Raw genomic sequence first — 23,827 nt, 5'->3', positions numbered from 1 at the left:
TGCCATGTAGTGGATGCTGCTGGCATAGGAAATGACATACGAGATGGCACTAAGATTAGGAGACCAAAGATTAGGAGACCAACCATTGTTCCCCATTTACAACAGTGCTTTAGGCAACAGGTTTTCTAAGCGGACATATTATTGCTCCTGATGTAATACTGATTTCATGGTCACAAAAGGACCAAGCTTTCAATAGTTTAACGAATTCTGCCACTATAAATAGGTGGGGATTTAGATACATTATCTGGGGGGGGGGGGGGAAGCCTGTTTGCACTTGCATGCAGTGGAAACGTATAGATTGTGTGCACATGCCACTCACCTGTGGCAGGGGGTAACATTTTAATGTTCCAAGTTTCTATCCCGGTATAAAAAGTCAAAAGCCCTCTCAGTGCTCTGAACATGTACACAGCACACCATTTCTAAATTGCCAAGAATCTATCACTCGCCAAAGGCTAGTGGCAATGGCACATGCTGAGGCCTGACCTGTGGCATTTCTATGCTTTAAAGGGATGGTCTAGTAAAAAATTTTATTTAAAAAATAGATAGGCCACATAAAAAAAAATATACCAGCATCCTCCGTTTTAAAACTTCCTATGTAAAATTTTGAGCTATTCAAGCTCAAAATTCGAAAAAGCAAGCACAGGGGCGCCGCCATTTTGTGAAATGGAGGCTCTCCTGTGCTGGCTTTTGCTTTTGCGGCACTAATGAAGGAAAAGCCAGCCAGCTGTAGTAAACAAAGTCTACCGTTGGGTGGCTTTCCCTTCATTAGTGCCGGAACTCGGAGGACGCGGACCGGAGACCAGAGCAGGAAAGCTGCAGCTGAATCTCGGTAAGTGCTATTTATTTTTTTTTACAAAAAATAAGTACTAGCTGCGTTTTTTTTTCTAAGTTTTCCGGGCTGGAGGAGCCCGGAAAACTTAGAAATAAAACCGCAGCTTTAAAAACATTGTATTTATGTTTGCGGTCGCTTTTGAAGCAACCGCAAACATAAATACAACGTTATTGTGTTGGAAAACGCTGCGGTTTTTCTTTCCAAGTTTCTCAGGCTCCTCCGGCTCGGAGGAGCCTGAGAAACTTGGAAAGAAAAACCGCAGCGTTTTCCAACATAACCGCGTGTGTTTCTGCCTGCTGTGGCTATCACTTTGGGTCTCCGGTGCTCGAGCACCGGAGACCCAAAGTGAAAGCCACAGCAGGCAGAAACACACGCGGTTATGTTTACATGCCGCGTAGTGTTTCTACCTGCAGCTGATTTCCCATTTGGGGCTCTCGGGCTCCTTATGGGGAGCCCGAGAGCCCCAAATGGGAAATGCTAAATGCTGCGTTGTCTGCCTAAATCTGCTTTCCCATTTGGGGCTCTCGCCCGAGAGCCCCAAATGGTAAAGCAGATTCAGGCAGACACAACGCGGTTGTTTTCCACATGGGGAGCCCGAGAGCCCCAAATGGTAAAGCAGATTCAGGCAGACAACGCGGTTGTGTTGGAAAACGCTGCGGTTTTAAAACCGCAGCGTTTTCCAACACAATAACGTTGTATTTATGTTTGCGGTCGCTTCAAAAGCGACCGCAAACATGAATACAACGTTTTTAAAGCTGCGGTTTTATTTCTAAGTTTTCCGGGCTCCTCCAGCCCGGAAAACATAGAAAAAAAACGCAGCTAGTGCTTATTTTTTGTAAAAAAAAATAAATAGCACTTACCGAGATTCAGCTGCAGCTTTCCTGCTCTGGTCTCCGGTCCGCGTCCTCCGAGTTCCGGCACTAATGAAGGGAAAGCCACCCAGCGGTAGTCTTTGTTTACTACAGCTGGCTGGCTTTTCCTTCATTAGTGCCGCAAAAGCAAAAGCCAGCACAGGAAGGCCTCCATTTCACAAAATGGAATTTTGAGCTTGAATAGTTCAAAATTTTACATAGGAAGTTTTAAAACGGAGGATGCTAGTATATTTTTTTTTATGTGGCCTATCTATTTTTTAAATAAAACATTTTACTAGACCATCCCTTTAAGACCACGCAGCTAGGGGTACAAATACCATTTCGAAAAACAATACCCATGTCAATGACTGAAATTATATTGAGCGATTGCTCAATGAGTTCATAATTACTGAACGTTGGGAGTTCCTTCCTCACAGATGTTTAATAACCGCACAAAGAGTGATCATTATGCATCGCGTGTGTCCTGTATCAAGCACACATTACATTCACTTGCACATTTATTAAGTCATTGGTAAAAAAAAACTCTGGTCACTTATTTAGCAGTTTAGCTAAATAAGCCAAGTTAGCTTCTTAGGTGTGCCCATGTCATGTCATATGTTTATGACAGGTTGATAGATATGCACGAAGAGCAAAACACAATATTGTGCATATGGCTTACATTTCTCCCAGAATATCGGTGCATTTAAAACAGAGAATGTGCACGACCCTCCTTACACTGACCCAGGCCAAAACTCTGCGTGGGGAAAAATAAACATTAGCTCTAGGCAGACCATAGACCCCAATGGAGTGACTGATGCCACTGCCATTTTATCCTCACACAGATTCAGAATATTGGCTTCAAAGTCACAAACCTAATGTTAGGTTGAGTGTTGTGACAAATCAAAGAATCCCCAAGCTGAGTGTTCATTACATGCTCAGGGATCCAAGCATCCAACCCTTTCATTACACATATTGTCAACTACAAAGATCGATGTTCAGTCTGATGTTCCATCCCAAAAAAAACTATATATCTCATTTCTAACATCACAAAACCGTTTCGCTTTATACTGTAACCATGATCAAACAGTTTGTAAAGCAAAACAAAAGTCACAAAGCACTCGATCCAACTAAATTAGTCAAATATCTTTATTAAGTTAAAAACAAAGTTAACATATTAACCAGCATGGACTTTAAAAAAATTGGCATTTTAAAAGTCAAACATTCCTCCGTCTGCGCCATGCGTTCCACCCCTATGCAGGGACTTCCTCAGGCAAAGTAAATCAATCTTTTGAGCGCAAACCTCTTTCTATTTATACTCTTACTGGGAGCTCATTCTGATCAAAGTCATGTGACTCGTTTGTAAAGTTGTCATTCACCTTGCTGAAAAGCTTGTGCCCATGTTGGAGCATTGCAAGTCTGAATAGACAAACCATTTGTAAAAATTATTAACTTTGTCCGTTTTGACAGACCTTTCCCACTTAGCTACCATGTGAGTAAATTTAATTGTACTAAATAATACCATTTAATTACGTTTGCTTGGTGTGCTTGCCCTTAATTTCAATAAAATCACTCAGTACCATAATTTGTGTACTGAGTGTACTGAGAGCCCCGAGCATGTCCCGTCTATTCAGACAAGTATATTTGCAATGGTCCAAGATGGCCACAAGCTTTTCAGCAAGGTGAATGACAACCTTACAAACTAAACGAGTCACATGACACTGATCAGAATGAGCTCCCAGTAAGAGCAGAAATATAAAGAGGTTTGCGCTCAAAAGATTGATTTACTTTGAGGAAGTCCCTGCATAGGGGTGGAACGCGTGGCTCAGACAGATGAGTGTTTGACTTTTAAAATGCTTATTTTTTTAAGTCCATGCTGGTTAATATGTTGATCACTTTTTTTTAAACTTAATACAGATATTTGCACTAACTTAGTGGGATCGAGTGCTTTGTGACTTTCGTTTTGCTTTACAAACTGTTTTTGATCATGGTTACAGTACAAAGCAAAAAGTGTTTTAGATATTTGTTAAAGGGACGTTATGGTTAGGTTGCGCTGCCAAAAACCTATGAAATTCAGTAAAAAAATGTTCTTAAAAAGGGACGTTCTGGTTTCAAGTAAAACCGAAAAACCCCTGAAATTCGCCAGTTATGGTAAGCTAAGCAACCATAACTCGCGCCACCACCGTGCACTGCTAAGACTAACACCCAGGACATCAAAGATAACAAAACTATGAAATACTTGATGACATTATTGAAAAATTTGCACAAGAAATCAAACTAAAAAAGCAACGCCAATTCTTAAGAGACGAGCTAAACTACAAGTTTAAACGGGTGTACACCTTCAACAAACCACCAGGTAGACAGTTAAAACCTCAGAACCCACAGAAATTGAAAACCAATCCATCACAATCAACCACCCCACCATCTTCAGAATCAGAATCTTTTGAGTGAATCAGAACAAGTATCAGACTCCATCCCAGAAGAAGGACATGAAACCGAGGACCAAAAAACCTGATCCCATCCTCTTCTACTTTTTTAGAAGAATGCAGACGTTTCAAAAAAACTCGTTCAAACCTAAAACAAAATCTAAAATGGGGTTTTACCACGACAGTCAACACCGCAAAACAAAGAGGGGCCACAGAGGAACAGGCAACCACAAAGGGAAACGATACAGACAAAAGCAATGGCATACAAACCAGGTAAATGAATCAACCCAAGAGGAAAACTTAATAATCAACCTCACAAACCAAAAGACCTAATCTCAGCACTCAACAAAGGACTCACTTTTTGTCCAACAAATACATATGAAACGATTACAGACTTGTACCGATTTTGCAGGAAACTAAAACTGAAAAAATTCTTTCTACACAATACCAAACAGAAAACGGGTACTACCTCAGCTCTGTGCTCAGAACTCTTTAGCACATGTGGAAAACACTATCAATCTTTTGAACTTATCCGAAGAGGACACTCATACAGTGATTTCCTTTGCAAAAGAACAAGATATTACTTTGGGACTGGCAAAACACACTTAACTCAAATCTCGATCTCAATTCACTCCAATCCTATCAACAGAAAATGCCATAGATCTGTTTCAAAAAGCAGTCCAACGTGATTTGAGGCAATTGTACCTAAAAAACCAGAAAGTCAAAATCAATCACAATTTAAACTTAAAACAGTTATTAGCCATCCAAAAATTGAAAGACAATGACATTACAGTCAGAACTGCCGACAAAGGTGGAAACAGTCCTATTGAACACTGATGACTACATTCGAATAGCTATGAATCATTTAAATGATATAGCATGCTATCAACCGCTTCACACAAACCTCACTCAAAAACTACTTGCAGATTGGAATTTGATGAGCTTTCACTGGCATGACAAAGGTCTGATGACAGACGAAGAATACAAATATATGAATGTTGCACATCCAATACTTCCGACAATCTACTTCATGCCTAAAATACACAAATCCTTCACCGATCTACCACAATGTAGACCTATTATTAACAGCATCGGGTCCATGACAGAAAGAATCTCAGAGTATATAGACCATTATTTATAACCTTTAGCGTCCAACTTGAGCTCATTTATCAAAGATACTACACATGCATTGAATCAATTGGAGAACATATATTGGGAAGACAATTTCTGGTTTGTAATATTAGACGTGACAGCACTCTATACTAGTATCATCCACAACAGAAGAATTCTAACAGCAGAACATATCCTGAAAACCAGATCAGTCTCACTGCAAGATCAGAATATGATTATTTTAGAAATGATCCATTTCACCCTAAACAACATCTTTTGCTTTGGAGACAAAATATTTAAACAAGTCCAGGGAACAGCAATGGGGACGAATTTCGCACCTCCATATGCGAATTTGTATATGTGACATTTTGAAACTCAATTTGCATGGCAGCATCCAGACTTCACAACCAACAACAGGATTGCTTTTTGGGGAAGATACATCGACGCTATTATTGTGATATGGAATGGGTCGGAACAACAGTTACAAGAATATCACCCGTTTTTGAACAACGACTACAATTTGAAATTTACCATTAACTATAACCAACAGTCCATTGAATTTCTGGATCTCCACTTGTACATCGAGGATACACAAAAGAGACTGCTGTTAACAGCATTTTACACGCTACAAGCAACCACCCCCATCACATCAATCAAAATATCCCATTCAGAGAATTCTTACGAATTAAAAAGAAATTGCACATCGGTATTTGAATTTAAAAAACACCAAGCAGTAAGCATGAAAACATTTAGGAACCGTGGCTATAGCCCCAAGCATCTGAAACAAATGGCACTCAAAACCAGGGAGAGACCTAGAACAGACCTACTACAATAAAAGCCACCAAAGAACTCAGAACCAGATCAACTCAGGTTTATCACGACCTATAGTACAAACAATTGCACCATTAAGAAAATTCTAAAAAAAAAAAAGAACTGGAACATTTTGACAACTGATTTAGAATTGAATATGTCCTTGGACAAAAATCCCAAAATGGTATTGCAAAATTGTATTAACTTGAAGAGAATGATGAGTCCGTCAGACTTTGACAATAAGAAATATGAGATCTACACACAAAACCAATTGAGAACCACAGAATCTTGGCTCACACCTCCCACACAAGGTAATTTCAAATGTAGCAACTGTCAGATCTGCCCACATATGTGCAATGCAAAAAAAAATGTACGCAACCAAATGGAAAAACAACCAAAATCAAACAGTTTATCAACTGCAATAGCTAATTTGTTATTTACACCATCATTTGTGCATGCAACAAATCATACGTTGGCAGCACGATAAGGAAACTAAAAATCAGAATTGGAGAACATCTGAGAGCAATCAAGAATAAGGACATGAAATCACCGATATTTTTTCATTTTCAGCAACACCACTTGGACACAGATTTATCAAAAATCAAATGCCATGGTATAGAAAAACTATCCTTTCCAAAAAGAGGAGGGAATTTGGAGGTACTTCTACGCAAGAGAGGATTTTTGGATTTGGACTACGGACACAATCCATAGTGGACTTAATGTTGACCAGGAGTTAAACCATTTCTTTTAAATTTGTTTGGTTTGAAATGATTATACCATTCTCTTTGCATTCCTTTGTTTTGACTGGTATGTTTTATCCCAAATGAGTATGCAGAAGCTAGGCCTTCTCTCATTCTATACCAATGGTGTATTGTAATTTGCATACGAGTAGCTTTTCTGACAACATCTACTTTTTGAAATTTGTCTTATGCCATTGGGGCACAGAAGTAATTTCCATATAGTGAATTGTTTCGAGTTTATACATGATACAGGAAATATTTATCACGACCGCCTCCCTATTTCGATTCATGTGATTTAAACTCCGCCTTTATTTTCTTAGCCCACAACATACCCTCATCTCTAATATAAAATGACAGGTACTCCACGACAGGCTTTCTTTCCTCTTTATTGTCTATCAACAAAGTTAATATGGGGGATTTTTTGCATCCAATTGTGCATAATCATTCTGCAACACGCGCAGATTTTTTCCACCATCCGATAGTATGCACTGATTGCTCGATATATGTTCCCTTTTGAAGTATCAGCATATACACCATTTTCACATTTTTGGATCAAAGCATACAAAGTTATGACACGACAGCACCCCATTCAAAGATGGCGTGCAAGTAAAAACAGTGCGCGACACGATCACGTGGTATTTACGATCCGAGTCCAGAGACCTTTAACTTCCGGGTCACAAATGCCAATTCCGACTCCACTGTCGAACGGCAATCGCACCGTAATTCTACTATGTTTTCGAACGAACCGCCCTTTGAAAATCTATGGTAAGAAGGATTTTCACAATTTTTTACAGCTTTAACAACGCCAACACTTCTATGTAACTGATAACTTAGGTGTAACATATCAGAACACCGGGTAAATAATATTTACTCTCTGTCTTTATTTAAGGACATGTTTGACAACATTTAGAAGCCATACCGCCACTAACAAACTACCTATCTTCACATAGATCAACGTGATCAGGCTGACCATGTAAGTTTACACTCGGAGAATGATCGATACCATTAACAACCCCATAAAACCTGTCCTGATTTTATACTATAAACTCTTTCTTTTTCTGACATTCTTTCTTTATCTTTGTTTTATTAGGTAATAATGCATATGTGTCAACTGTACAGAGTGTGAATCAGTTTTTTCCAAAATATTTTTTTCTAACGCGTGTGCCATCAAATCCCTGAGGGACCGCCAGACATCAGGCGGGGAAACACGTGTCCGGACTAGTTTGGACACATGTAATTATCAATTACTAGCAACAAAGCCGAGGATTGAATGAATACAAAATTCAATGAAATATATTTTCCAATTTGTGATTTAAAATCAACAAAGGCCAAGACAAACCGTTGCTTCGTCTTTTTTTCAGAATTATACTTGGTATCAACCTTTTTTCATATCATTCGATTGATTGTACAAATGATAACTCTTTTGTGTTAAGCGCGGTCCACCTAAAGGTCTAAACAATCATATTTTTTTCGAGTTTCACTTCCCTCTACAGTCTGAGGGAAATAGACCTTTGTTCTGCTGCTTGAACACTTGCAACCACCAGTCAGCGAGCAGCGCCGGAGTCAGTTATAGACTGTATTGTTTTTGGATCCTAACCATAATGTCCCTTTAACAAAGGTTTTTTACTAAATTTCATAGGTTTTTATTAGTGCAACTTAACCATAATGTCCTTTTAAATGTATGAAGGCCATTAGCACCCTAGGTTCCCAAAGCGGGAACCAGGGGTGCTAAAAAAATGATTTTTCTTCCCACAACGGGACGCCGCAGGAAGGAAAATCCTTTACCAAGATGGCCACCATGGAAAGGGAAGGCGGGGTTCCATACAGGGCCCCTCTTCACTTCACAACACGTGTGCGCGGTCTTCGCAGCTGCGCATTTTCCACAATGCACGTGCGTGGTCTTCACAGCTACGTGTTTTCCACAGCGCGTGTGCGCAGCTTTCACTGCTACGTGTTTTCCGTTAATGTTTGTGCACGGACATCATTTCTGCGTGTTTTTCTTCAACGCATGTGCATGTTTGGATGAGGCACATGCAAGTTCGGATTCATCTTTTTAGAGCACGTGCACGAGTTTGAAAAAGATACACTGATACATGCTTCATTCAACGCGTGTGCGCAGTCTTCTCAGCTACGTGTTATCTACAGCGCATGGTCTTCGGAGCTACGTGTTATCTACAGCGCGTGTGCGGTCTTCACAGCTATGTGTTTTCTAGAACACGTGTGCGTGGTCTTCGCAGCTACATGTTATCTACAGTGCGCATTTGCGGTCTTCGCACTACGTGTTTTCTACAGCACGTGTGCGTGTTCGGATGAGGCACGTGTGAGCTCGGATTCATCTCATTTCTGCGTGTTTGGATAAGGCGCGTGTGAGCTCGGATTCATCTGTTAAGAGCGCACGTGCGAGTTTGAAAAAGATACACTGCTACGTGCTTCCTTCAATGCGTGTGCGGGCTTCATTCAACGCATGTGCATGGTCTTCTCAGCTATGTGTCATCTACACCGTGTGTGCGTAGTCTTCGCAGGTACGTGTTATCTACATCTCGTGTGTGCAGTCTTTGCAGCTATGTGTTTTCTACAGCGTGTGTACGCGGTCTTCACTGCTACTTGTTTTCTGTTAACTCCTGTGCGTGATCATCATTTCTGCGTGTTTTCTTCAACGCGTGTCCGTGTTCGGATGAGGCGCGCGTGCGAGTTTGAAAAAGAAAGTGTCTGCGCGTTTTGACTGGTGCAGTATATGTCAAAAGCGGGTGAAGTAGTTGTAAGCGTGCGCTTTACTGCGTGTGCATGGTCTACACCGCTACGTGCTTTCTTCGTGTTCGGATGTTTTTTTAGTTAACACTTTTTTTGCTTCTTGCAGCCATATTCCATCCCATCCTCATCACCGCTCCCCTCCCCAAACATTATTTGATGCGTTTGACGAGTGCAATGTTGTGTTTTTTTATATGTTTTACCGCGATGTCTGCGGACACCGGACGAGAATCCAAGATGGCGGGCGTCTCCAAAAATCCGACGCAGTTCACTCTTCACCCCAGCCAATCGGAGAGCATGTCACATGTCCGCGGACATGACGCATGCCGTTTGGCCAATCCGTGTCCTGTCCGCGGAGCGAACAGGGAAGTGTGTCCGCGGAGCGGACATACTTTTTTTGCAAAGTTTGGTGAGGAATCGTCCAGGGGGAGCGAAGTTATAAGCCGCCCAAAAAGTGCTCTTCCTATGGAAACAGCAGCTTAACCATAACTACACGGCCACTAGCATGGCCGTGTATATATATATATATATATATATATATATATATATATATATATATACACACATACATACACACACACACACACACACACCCTCTAGGTTATGCTAAAGTGCTTCATTCAATAACAATTGTGTAACATTCTTATTACAATTACAATATATACTGGAACAGGTCATTAGAAATAAACAGTCAACATTTTAAAATGAGACAATTTAAAGTGTTAGCAGAATAAATAAAACGTTTTTCAATAGCTCCATTTGCAAACAAACATCTCCCCCACCCATCTTGGCTCTCTTCCTCATCTCCCCAACAACCAAGTTATCAGGCGAGAGAGTGAAGGGAGACGGAGAGGAGTGGTGAAGAGTCAGACTCAAGGATGTCACTTCAAGGGTGTTTAATTTAAAAGAAAAATGCCTATATGTCCCTATTGCTAAAAGGGGGTTCCCTTCATATCAACTAAACTAAAAAGGTGCTTGTATTAAGCCCCCCCCCAAAAAAAGAATAAAAAAGAAAATAATAAACACTTAAAATAAAATTGTCCACAGTCTAAAACCTATTAACTATTTGGCCCTACCACTTACAAAAACATAAAAAAATAAACCAGAGCAATGTCTCCCCTGCTCAGGTTTCTTTTGATGAAACTGACTCGTATCTCTCAGGGTTTCTCCCAGAGTCTATGGCCCTCATTACAAGTGACCCAGTCCAGAAAGTGGGAGATAACAATGGTTACTGGCACCTTTTCCGGACCGGGTCACTCAGAGTCTGCTGGTAGGGGCGGCCAGCTGCAGGTAGGGGCTGTGAACTACTGGCAGGCCGGACCAGCCAGTAGTTCAGGCCCCTACCGGCAGATAATTCACTGAAGCACCAGCACCATTACTAACAGTGCCAGTGCTTCAGTGTTCCTATTCCTTACGGTTCCGCAGCTGCCCGTAATATCCCGGATGGCAGAAACAGGAAGCTGAGGTTGCCAGTAGGTCGCCTATACCCGCAACCTCATAATGAGGGCCTATGTCACAGTTACAATGTTAGTTTTTGACAGTTCATCAAAAAGAAAATCCCAAGTCTTTCCTAAGTCTTCTCAAGCACTTTTTGCTGAACCTCTGGACTGTTTTCCTTCAATCCGGAATGAGTGGAGCCTTTTTCCACTCATTCATTCTTGTGGGCCCCGTCTTTTGGAACTCTATTATTTGTATTCTACCTGTACTATGCAGTCTGTCTGCTCCATAGCTCTTAAATGCATCTGTGTTTTTACTACTGCAGCACATAGCTTCTTATAGGCAGTGTTGCTGGGGGAACCTTGGGCCCACCTTTAAGATTCTTTTTCTGTACCCTCAAGTAACTAAAGTTCTTCATAGCTCTCCCAAATTTCTATAGTCTGAGAGATTGGTACACACCACCTTCAGTGGAGTGCCAAAGGGATACCGAGTATCCCCCTTCTCGCTACTCCTGTGACTTTTTAGCTACATAGACAATCTCCTAGCTATGGCTAGTGGCAGGGGACGTGTTTTACCAACTATTGTGTAATTTTTATACCGCAGGCTATGTCCATAATCTTAGTAGTGCACAATAGGGGCCATTACTAGAGTAGTTGCTTTGTTAGCACTTGTTCTACCATTCTGGGAGGGGGAGGTCAGTGTGTGTATTTTGCCTTTGGCGGGAAATCTTGAGTATCCCTGATTAGGCTTCAGAGTGGCAGGAAGCAGGGGAGGAGTCTTCCGACCTCTGTCCTTTGTCTGCCATGGTGTCTGAATAGGACCAGCTCCCACAGGGGGGTCTGGCGGTTTGATTGGACAGCCAAACGCCCCTTTCTGTAAAATGCGAAATGAGATTGCAGAGGAGTGTGTGCTGGAACTGTATAAAAAGGTGATGTTTCTGAAGTGAAAAGCAAGTCGACCACTGGAAGCTGAAGTAACCGAAGAAGAAGACTACCAGAGACTCCTGCAGACCCTTTGCAACACCATGAAGGGACCACTGCGGTCCTGACTCCATTTTCTGTGCGACTGAGGCGCTCCGAAGAGGACAACTTCTTTCCTTTGGCTAGTGGGAACAACCAGTCCCAATATGAACTTTGCATTGAGCCATCTCCTGAGGTCCTAGGACTTTCCAGAGGTGCAGAACCTCAATACCAGGAGACCTGCTGCCCATTTTGAGTGCATTGTCGTGAAAGGCCGAATCCGTCCAAATCTTTGCTGAACCCGTAAAGACACTCCAGAGATCCGATGCAGCTCACCCAGACCCCCCCACTAGAGTGCGGGACTGCAGGAAGCGGAGAAGATTGACTGGACGATCGATCCATGTCCTTTGTTGGACTGCAGAAAAGGTGCAAAACTGCAGAGTGAACCAAGTAGTTGCCGAATGTCGTGCTACAGGTCCTCTTTAGAGTTAGGGTGCTGTTGACATTAATAAATCACTGTTGCATTTAGAATAACCTCGAGGAGTGTTCAAGAAAAGAGAGTTCAGAACAAGACGAGTACTCACACAGTTATCCTTAAGAAGGTAAGTACTTTCAAAATAACCCCTCAATGCAAAGTCAGTTAACCCTTTCCTGAAAGGAAGGAAAAACACATAAGCAAGGGAGAGAAGAGTCATTCAGGGAGCCAGGCCAGCCAATGTTAAGTTAGAAAAAGTCAAGGTGAACTGAAGCACTTCTTGCAGGTAAGTAGAACGTCTTTCAATGTTTAAAAGAGTCTTTGTAGAATAGAAGAAACCAAAGTAGGGCTACAAGCGGATTAGGCTTGTGAGGTAGAGAAGCTGCAAGAAACTCTATAAGAGCAACCGAGCCAAGTCTCCTATGAGGACAAGTAAGGCAGCCCAACAAGAGGTAAGTTCTCTCAGACTTTACAGTACCTTTAGGTTGAAGAAAAGGCGATTTCTGTTCCTGTACAACTCTGCAGATCATGGTGTTCCTGGGCCTCAGTCGTGGAGACAAGAGGGAGGTTGTCTGGGGACTCCTGTACTGTAATGGGACGGTCACCGACCGCAACCAGCAATCTTCAAACAAGTGGCGCTTCGATGTTTCAGCCCCTCGCGTCTACCAGAAATAGCACCACCGTGGTTCCTGGCTGTTGAGATGGGCTTTCCTTGCATCTGGGGTCCCGCACTCGGAGGGGGCTCAGGCTCTGTCAGTCCTGCTTCCTCGGAGTCCGGGGGTGGGGGGGGGGGGGGGAAAATCTTCCTGGAGCTCTTGGCCAGCTTAAAAGCAACACACACAATCTGGTGTTCCTCTCCCTGGCTATTCGGTTCCAGCAGCAACTGCAGTGGAAGTTCAACCAGCTCTGAGAAGATGTCCAGGTAGCTTACCTTGGAGTTGATTGGTCCTACCAACTCAAAGGGAGAAGTCGTCCTTGCAGGGGCTTCTCTGTCGATACGAACGAGTTTCTGCACAGCAGCAGGGCTTCACCGAGCAAACCAACGGTCCAGGAGTTGCAGCAGATGTCTCTTCAAGTTCTTCTTCGGATTCCTTTGTCCAGTGGTCGACTCTGCCTTCCAAGCCAAAAAGCCTTGCCTTTTATGCAGGTTTCTCCCATTCATTCCAGCCTAGCTGTCAGTCACCGAGCAGGCTGGCTGTCCTTGATGGACAGCCAGCCAATCACCTAAGAGTACATTACTGTCTCCTAGGAGACTAAGCACAGGAATTTTCGGGCACCTCTCTCTTTCTGCCCACGCCAGACACCCTGGAGCCATAGGTGGGCTTCACTCGTGTATCCCGCCAAAGGCAAAATGAACAAAGGGACCAAACCTGGTTGTGTTCATCCTAAGCAACCTAACCGGCAGTGCTTTAGCCTGGGCAGCACTATATATATATCTGGCAACAGCCCCATACTGGAAGACTTTGGTGAGTTCGAGAAGGGCTTTTTGGCTGTCTTCCAATCATCCAATCATGCCACGACAGCCCAGAACAAGCTTTTTGATTTGAAAGAGGGGCATATGGATTTAATCACCCATTTGAGCTGCTATCGTCAACTTGCTGCAGATTCCCAATGGCCGGTGATCACACAACGTACATTCTTCCGTAGGGGACTATGTGAAGAGTACAAGGATGAGTTAGTCCATGCTCCAAATCCCGAATCATTACAGGGATTGATAGGCCATGTCTTTTGGATTGGTCATCTTGCAGAGCGCCTAGGTGAACAAAGAAAGAGGGTTGAACTAACAGCAACAACCAATACCTACCTTTCTCATTCCAATTCAGCCAGGAAGGGACACCCCAGAGGAACATATGCAAATGGGGGGGCCTTGTGAGGACCCCTGTCTGAGACAGAACGAAAGAGAGGACTACTCAAACGATTGAGTCTATACTGCGGTGGCAGTGGCCATTATCTGGGTCCCTGTCCTTTGAGGCCACCCAGGCCTGCGGGAAACTAAAAGGGCTAGTGGCAGGAATTGGAAGGAGCAGCAAGCCCACGTCCCATTGAGAAAAACCCTCTCATCACCCCCGGGTATCATCCATGCCACCAGTCAGTCTTCTGTCCTTGACAGTTCATCTTCACTGGAGCCGGAATCTACACCCAGTCCCCAAATTCTGCTCTTGCCCTACTGGATTGTGGCGCCTCAGGTAACTACACCGATGACGTTTGCACACCAGTCTGGGGTACCCCACACAAATAAACTGGTTGCCTGGCTGATTGAAGTGATTGATGGTTCCCCATTGGCTTCCGGTCAACAGACTGAACATCTCCAGCTGCAGATAGCGGATCATGTGGAAAATATTGCCTTTGACGTCATTCGAACACTTTCTTATTCGGTAGTTCTGGGGCTACCCTGGCTATGTTGACATAGCTAGAGTAGTGATTGGTCAGCAAGAACTCTACGTTTCTCAGCGTCTCAAGATCATCCAGTACTACAGAGTGAAGCCTCTACAACTGTACTAGGCTTTACAGTGTCTAATGTACCAGACGAGACTGTCGTTTTTCTCATGTATTCACCAGTCCTGAATCAATTCCTTTACCTCCTCATCGCAATATATTATATTATATTTGTAACACGCTCATATACAAGTGTTTCAGAGAGCGACAAGGCAAGGGAGGGGAACAAAGGAGGACAAAAAAACTATATTACTAGGCCCCATAACATCAAGAATGCGCAAGTGCAAGAGACAGGGGAGAAGTGGAAAGTGCAGAGCAAGGGATAAAAATACAACAACTGGTAGTGCAGCCAGCATTGTGGCAAGTGCAAGGTTAAAGCACAGACAAGGGGTGTCTGATAAGTGCAGTTAAGGGGACTGTAGGGTTGCAGATACAGACCCAAGTGCAAGGACGACCAGGAGGCAGTGCGGTTGTGACACAGGGTGGGCAGTGACCTGGGCCTGAAATCAGGGGGTAACTAGGTGCACAGAGCCGAAGCAGACAGATCAGCAGGGGAGAGGAAGAGTGAAGGCAGAAGCAAAGAGGAAGGTCTTGAGGTGCTTCCTGAACCGGAGATGGTTCTCCTCAAGTTTCAGAGTGGCAGGGAGGCTGTTCCGGAGGGAGGCCCCAGCCAAGGAAAGAGATCTACCCCCAACTCGTTGCTTGGAGAAGCGACTGACCCTGAGGGAGTTGGAGGAGCGAAGAGCTTGAATGGGAAGGTATTTACAGATGGAGTTAAAGGTATTTTGGATCCTGGCCCCAGAAAGCCTTGTGGACAATGCAAAGGGTCTTGAATATAATCCTTGCAGCCACTGGGAGCCAATGAAGGAGATTTCAGGGCTGGAGTGATATGATAGCAGGGCTTGAGGCCAAGGACAAGTCTCGAGGTCTGTTCTGGATGAGTTGGAGGAGGCTGAGAGTAGAAGCAGGCAGAATAAGAAAGAGGATGTTGCAGTAGTCCAGCCTTGAGAGAACCAGCGCTCTAGAAACAGTAAGCTTCTAGGTGAAGGAGAGTAAAAGAAGAATACCTTTGAGGAGATGTAGTTGGTAGTTTGCCTTCTTAGAGACGTCAGAGATGTGAGGAGAGAAAGAGTGTGGAGACTAAGAGGACACGAGGTTCTTAGCCTCAGAGGTGGGAGCAGGAAGCGGGCCAAGCAAGGCCGGAACATGACATGAAAATAAATCTACAGCCGGGAAAACCTATGGGAAAGTCTATTCCCCGACTTTACAAGAGAAGGAAGAAATAAAACGCCCTCTGGAAGAGCGTCTGTAGAAGGGATATATTGTGCCATCCAAACCCCCTGCAGCAGCACCTCGGTTTTTAGTCTGGAAAAAAGAGGGCACACTATGGCCCTGTACAGAGTACTGTATGTTGAACGAGATCACAGGGAAGAATTCTATGTCAAGACCTGAGGCTCACATTATGCTTTTCTTTCTTTCAATTAAATATTAAACAGAAGCTCAGCAGCAAGGTATTTCCGCACTTACATGTAACAAAACTCATGTTGGAAGTGCTAGGAAAAAAATACATAACCAGGAAATAACTTAACACACACAAAGTCCTCACAATACCAAGTAGAGAAAAAAAGACTCCAAATCCCATGATGCCCAGTAGTACATTGGTGCCCCAATGTCACGTGACACAGTTCCTCCAATAAGTGTCCAAATGTCCCAATAAACAATCCTGAATAAGAAACGACTTCCTCTTTCTTTGCTGCTCACAGCAAGAGAGAAGTCATTTCTTATTCAGAATTGTTATGTCCAATGTATTTTATTCTTTCTTTGCTTTATTTCTGTAGTCAACGTAGATGCAGCTTCATTGTATTTGTTTACTCAACGACGGCAGCTGCGCTACCGTCGGCTTCGTTGCTTGTGGAACGAACGTTGTGTAAACCGAAGCATTCTGTTTACACAAGCGTTCCAAGTAATAGCCCGCGCATCTTCGTTTCTCGCCATCCTGGCCTGGACTTCCATATGCGGGTTCCAGGAAGGCATTGTTGACAAAGCGCGACGCGCCCGTGAGGCGCAAGGGGGAGCCCCTGTCCGCGCTTTAACGGCGCGACGCGCCAGTGAAGCGCAAGAGGGAGCCCCTGTCTGCGCTGGTCCTTTCTTCAAGCTCCGGTGCTCGTACGAGCATTTCCGTCTAATTTCTAACGGCTGATGCAGTACGAGCACTGGAGCGAACCCTTTCACTCAATTTCTACTTTATAAAAAAAAAAAAACAGAAAAAAAAAAAAAAAGGAAAATCATTCAGATATTAGCACGATAGCAGTTCCTGAACACGGAGCTTGCTCTGCTTTGTTGTCTGCCAGGTACTGAAAGGAGGCGAGACTCCAGAGCTTCTGCCACAGAGGGTGGCATAAAAAAATAAAAATATATATATATATAGATAATAACATATACCTACCTGGATAAAGAGTTTTGGGCAATTGAGAGAAGGTGGTCAGCCCAATAAAAATTTTTTTTTTTAAAAAAAGCGGGGTAAGGTGTGTCACTATGGCAACACAGTACAGTCCCTATTCAAACCAGGAATGGTCTGAGGAAGAGGAGGACACTTGTTTCATGGATGAAGTGGCTATGGAAAGGAGCCTACAAAAGGCCCTAGGGTCCGCTGTGGAAAGCAGCGTACAGAAAGCGGTGTCCGGCATGCTTATTCCCATACAGCAGCGTTTGGAGGAGATGGAGGAACGCTTGCGAGATGCCTCTCCAAAAGGAGGTAAAAAGACATGTAAGAGAAAACACCTTACCTTACAAAAGCTCTGAGACCCCCCCCCCCGAGCCAATTGATACCTGCCACTGCTGCATTAACAGATGCCTTCTCCAGGCTGAAACACGCCTTCATGACCAGAGAGGTAAACCCTCCTATTGAAAGACCCTGTAACCCCGAGGAAGAAAAAAGGGGCTTTAGACCCTCGAGCCCTGAGGAAGACCAGCAGGGCATTGAAGAGGATACAAACTCAGTTGTATACGATGAGGAATCGCCACATACCTCCTCAGATGAAGATACCGAGAGGTGGGATACAAAACCCTCAACCTCGGGGAATGCGGCAGCCCCCGTCCCCAAGGCAAACGTTAAAGAACACCACCCTACGGAGGGAATGTTCGATCCTGAGGACTTGATCCACCCCAGGCCCACCGACTGGCAGCCGTCAGTCAGAACATCAGAATATATGTCTAGCAGGCTACGTAAGCCGCTAGAGAAAGAAACCAGAGCAAGACTCAGAGCTGAATGCCCGCGTCCTGACATTCCACATAAGATTGCTATGACAGCTGAACTAGATTCCAAGATGATTACCTTCATGGCCAAACACGTAAAGGACCCAAAAAAGGGTATAGACAGAGCCTGGAAATCATGCCAGGATAAGCTGTTGGATGTAGCAGGCCCGCTTGCAAAGATTTTAGATCTGGCAGAAGGAGTTTCCATCTCCTCCACCCCTATTGATCCGATTACTCTTTCTGGGTGGGCTCAAAGAGACATTTGTCTGCTTGGGAATGCGAGCTGCGCCATTTCCGCCGAACGCAGGAAAGGCATACTATTCAGGATTGATGGGAAACTTGCAGAATTGGCGAATACAGAGTCTGGTGCGGCTGCACAAGGACTACTTTTTGGTGATCCTTTTATGAAGGAGATGACCAAATTCGTGAGCACCTTCACCGCTTTGGATAAGGCTCAGGGCTCTATTAAGAGGGTTTTTTCATCTAAGGTTTTCGCCAGGGCCGGTCCAGGTCGAGGTCTTATCCCCCGGCCGCTATACTGTCGACCGAAGACCTCAATACCATCAGCAAAACACCTCGCAGGATCGAGCCGACACCTTTTTTCCCTCCAGAGGACGTGTTAGATGACGCTTACGGAGGAGAGGATCAAGGAGCGGATCTCAACAACCCTCAAGTCAGTCTAACAACTGCAGCGCCAGCGCCGCGCGCACCCATTGGAGGGGGGGAGATTAGCTTACTTTGCAGACGCCAGGGACGCTTTGTCAGGTGACACATGGGTCAGGAATGCAGCGCGCGGACTGCAGCTAGAATTTTTCGCGCAGCCCTTTCAGTACACTCCCCCAGCTCCAATTCTTATGTCAGAACTAGATCAAAGAGCGCTAGACAGCGAAATTCAGAACCTGCTCCTGAAGGGGGCGAACCAGCCCTGCTCGACACCAGGTGGATTTTTCAGTCCGATTTTCCTAGTACGCAGAAAGGAGAAAGTGAGACCTGTAATAAACCTAAGGGCACTCAACAAATTCATTGTCTATCGACACTTCAAGATGGAAGGCATCCACATGCTGAGAGATCTTCTCAGGCAGAGCGATTGGCTCGTGCGTCTAGATCTCAAAGACGCTTACCTTGCAGTGCCCATCCATCCGGAGCACACACAGTTTCTAAGGTTTTCTTGGGATCACAAAGATTGGGAGTTTACGAGCCTACCCTTTGGGATATCTTCAACTCGCTGGGCATTCACCATGCTGTTAAGACCCGTGGTGGCTCACTTAAAAGAACAAGGCGTCCGCCTGATAATCTATCTGGACGATATCATCCTCATGGCTCAATCTCGAGAGCTACTACAGGATCAGGCCAGATTAACAATAGACTTATTCCACAGTCTCGGTTTTCTCATCAACTCGGAGAAGTCGGTTCTGCGCCCTTCCAAGAATTCCAGCGACTGGAGTCTCGACAAGAACATATTTTTCCGCTTACAACATTGGGAGCCGTTGTCCATAGATCTCTTTGCGTCTCAGCTCAACCCGCAGCTGCCAGTGTTTTACAGCTGGAGGCCCGATCCAGCAGCATCAGCGACGGATGCATTTCTACAGCCTTGGACGCAAGGGGTACTCTATGCGTTTCCCCCCCCTTCTCAATGATAGCAAGGACCCTGGCGAAGGTCCGGCTGGACAGAGCAGAATTAGTCCTCATAGCCCCAGTATGGCCTTCTCAGATTTGGTATCCAGTTATTCAGGAACTTTCCACGGATTCTCCAATCCTTCTCCCCCAGTGTCAGGATCTCCTGTCAGATCCATGGGGACGAGCTCACCCTCTACTGATCTCCGGGTCGCTGACCTTGGCAGCGTGGAGGATTTCAGGGCAAGATGGAGAACTTCGGGTATGTCCAACACAGCAATTCACCTCATTGAAGAGAGTTGGGCCCCTGCCACCAGCAAACAATATTCCAATTCCTGGAATGCATGGAAGCGGTGGTGTCAAGACCGAGACGTGCATCCAGTTTCAGCACCGTTAGATGAAATCCTAAATTATTTAGCATCCTTAGTAGAGAAGGGTTTAGCCTATAGGACAGTGAACGCATACCGTTCAGCAATTTCTGCAGGGCACAATATCATACAGGGAGCTCCAGCGGGAGAATACCAATTAGTGTGTAGGTTAAGGAAGGGTATCTGCCTTACAGTGCCTCCTGCGTCCCGTTACAATAAACTTTGGGACGTCAAAGTGCTTAATCTCTTCCTTTCCTGGCCGGATAACGAGGAGTTATCCCGTACGGCACTATCCGGCAAGCTTACGACACTACTTTGTCTGATCTCCTGCAGGAGATTATCTGACGTCAGGGCTCTAGATCTAGAAGCTAGGTCTTTTTCTCCAGACGGTATCGTTTTTCATATTCGAAGGAGGACTAAATGTGATTCTAGAGTAATCTCTTATCCGGCATTCAGAGAACAGCCCAAGCTTTGTGTGGTTCGGTGTTTGAAGGCTTATGAGGAAGTCACGGCTCCGCTTAGACTTTCTCCAAACGGACAACTCCTTATAGCTATTCGTAAGCCTCACAAAGCAGTTTCGGCCCCTACCTTAGCTCGCAGGGTGCGTTGGACGCTGTCTCCAGCGGGACTATATACATTGCAATTCAGAGCCCATTCAGTCAGGGGAGCCATGGCTTCGAAAGCTTTTCAAGTTGGTGTCCGTCTCGGGGACATCATGAGACTGGCTGACTGGGCAGGCGAGTCCATATTTAAACAATTCTACTTGAAACCAGTAGAACAACCTGCTTCGATAGTGGTAAGTAAGCTTTGAACGAGCATAATGTGAGCCTCCGGTCTTGACATAGAATAAAGATTTTCCATAATAACTTACTAGAAATTCTCGATTCTATTAAATACACGGAGGCGAACATTATCCCACCCTTCGAAGAAAAGCATATTGTACTGCATGTAAATGTTGCTATTGTTGCTTCAATCTGTCAGTTTAACTTGGTTTACGCTGCATACTAATATTCAGATGTTTTTCTTCCCGCCCTTTTGAGACCTAGGGTTGTTATACGCAAGAGCTAACATATTCTAATTTTTTCTTGACAGCTCCCGCAGACTAGTCCACCTGATATGCACAGTGATGGATCTTACCCCGTTGGGCCTGTTTAGAGTTTATCAGCGATATCAGCAAGTTCGCAGCCTCGAAAGAGGAAGTCGTTTCTTATTCAGGATTGTTTATTGGGACATTTGGACACTTATTGGAGGAACTGTGCCACGTGACATTGGGGCACCAATGTACTACTGGGCATCATGGGATTTGGAGACTTTTCTCTACTTGGTATTGTGAAGACTTTGTGTGTTTTAAGTTATTTCCTGGTTATGTATTTTTTTCCTCGCACTTCCAACATGAGTTTTGTTACATATAAGTGCGGAAATACCTTGCTGCTGAGCTTCTGTTTAATAATTAATTAAAAGAAAGAGAAGCATAATGTTCGCCTCTGTGTCTTTAATAGAATCAAGAATTTCTAGTAAGTTATTATGGAAAATCTTTATTGTTAACCATTACCACTGATACAGGACATTTTGGAGTCTCTAAAAGCATCCTCGATATTCACCAAATTGGATTTACGAGGGGCCTATCATCTGGTACGTATTAAGGATGGGGATGAGTGGAAGACTGCTTTTGAAACATCTTTGGGGCACTTTGAATACTGTGTAATGCCTTTTGGTCTATACAACACCCCTGCCATCTTCCAGCGGTTCATGGATTCAGTTGATTAGGTATACCCGGACTGATACCCTAAACGACATTCTCGTTTATTCCTCCTCTTTGCAAGAACATATTGACCACGTTTCTGAAGTCCTGGCCCAATTGCCTGCCAACTATCTCTATGCCAAAGCTGACAACTATTGATCAAGACCACATGGAATTTCTGGTATACGTGATCAGTCCTTCCGGCATCCAATTCGACTCAAGGAAGGTGAAAGCAGTTTTGAATTGGCCGGTCCCGCAGGATGTAAAAGCTCCACAACTGTTCCGTGGGTTTGCTAACTTTTACCACTGCTGTGTGGCTGGTTATTCCACTTTGACGGTGTACATCACATGTCTTCTTAGTAACAAGAAATCATTCTGATGGAATGACACTGTCAACATCGCCTTTTCGGCCCTCAAAACCATTTTTACAAGGGCTCCGGTCTCAAAACATCTGGATGAAATTAATCCATTCATCGTCGAAGCCGATGCCGCTGATCGGCCATTGGGACTTCTGCAGTTCAATCCCAAGACCTCCAGTGAACATCCTATTTCTTACCATTCCCAGAAGCTAACTGCATGCAAAAGGATCTACTCAGTTATCGAGAAGGAGATTTTGGCCATCATGGAAGTATTCCAGGAAGGGAGACATCTTCTGGGTGGGATCCATCAAATGGAGGTGAGGACGGATCAACCTAATCTGTCCATGCGCCTCGTCTGGTCCACCGATTTTTCTGCAGTTTTCCGTCGAAGCCTGGTACTCCCAGAGGGGGGCAGGGTATCAGGTCCCGGACCCGTCAATGCTGTGGCCCGTGGAGACCTACCTGGTGGTGCTACCCACAATGGAGCCTTGGATAGAGGAGGGCAGGGAGGTGTCTTAGGCACCAGGGCCTGGAGTTCCGCCTGGCACACAGCATTCCCCTAGCATCCTCGTACAGGGCACCATGTTGATTCCAGTGGTCATGTGCAAGGACTGTGCACCGGTCTCTGGGAAGAAGCTATTGCCTTCCTGTTCTTGCATCCACAAATGCTTTAGAATTAGGCAAGACTTCTTTAGACTGCTTCTAGGCTATACAAGAGACCAGGGTGGAGGAGGAGCACTGAGTAAGCCTTTTCATGCAAATAATCACACACACACACACACACTGAAATGGGCAGGCACTAAAAGAAGGGAGTTATTTGAATATAAGGTGCAAATTACTTAGCTGAATACATTTGTAAATGTTAAATCCTATTTAGTTCTAAAATCTGAAAGCACAATAGAAGAAGGCTATCTGCCAAAAGGAATGTGGCCTGCGCTAAAAATGGATCGCAAGGCTCATGTAGTGTTGCGTCACTGAGGCTAGCTCTGGCAGAGCAGCACAAAGTTACTCAGTGACTGTCTGTCAAAAGCCTATGCATGCTAAAAGGGGATTTTAACATGCTTGATGCACAATATACAGAATTATGAAAACCAGGTTTAAAAAAGGAGATTATAAGACCAGATAAAAATAGGAGTAAGATGAGTGGGGTATGAATGAAAGATAGCATAGAAATGTTTGGTTTTTCCTGGGGCTAAGCCTCAAGGCTTGTAAAAGGCTGCAGGGCTGCAGTGTGAGTCTATGTAAGGAAGTAATATGTAAAGTAGCATGTCCTAATAGAAATCGCCGACCATGAAGAAAGGAAGACTGGATCATCCCTTGCATGGAAGCAGGACGGTGTGGGTTGGAGCCATGGCCATATCCAGTGACCAAGCCAAGAGTATAAAAGCTCCTGCCTGGCACCAGTTTGCAGGAGAAAGGAACTGCTGAGGGACAGAAGAGACCGTTCAGGCAGCAGAATTCTTTGCTCGCATCCTCATTTCTGTAAAGAATACATTGGTTATCCTTGCAAGATAGACTCTTGGCCTTACTTCCAGAGAGGGGTGCATTTATTCTGGTGCGAGCGTGGATAGGGGTACCCTTATAATTAGGGATACCCCTGTAGATTAGGCTACCCTTACACACAGTCTCTAGCACAGTCGTAGCAGCCTCATTTAGCACCATGGCAAAG

The 23,827-nt window shown here is 44.4% G+C and overlaps 1 protein-coding gene across 2 annotated transcripts in view; it reads right to left on the bottom strand.

Annotated features, from left to right (window-relative positions):
- Positions 1-23,827, bottom strand: part of SLC2A8 (solute carrier family 2 member 8) — a 138,681-nt gene that overhangs the window by 77,444 nt on the left and 37,410 nt on the right. The gene's annotated exons all lie outside the window — the stretch shown is intronic.

Source organism: Ambystoma mexicanum, chromosome 8 (assembly GCF_040938575.1).
Source record: "Ambystoma mexicanum isolate Mex_15411 chromosome 8, UKY_AmexF1_1, whole genome shotgun sequence".
In the NCBI taxonomy this organism is placed as follows: Eukaryota; Metazoa; Chordata; class Amphibia; order Caudata; family Ambystomatidae; genus Ambystoma; species Ambystoma mexicanum.
This window is presented reverse-complemented; position numbering and strand designations above follow the sequence as displayed.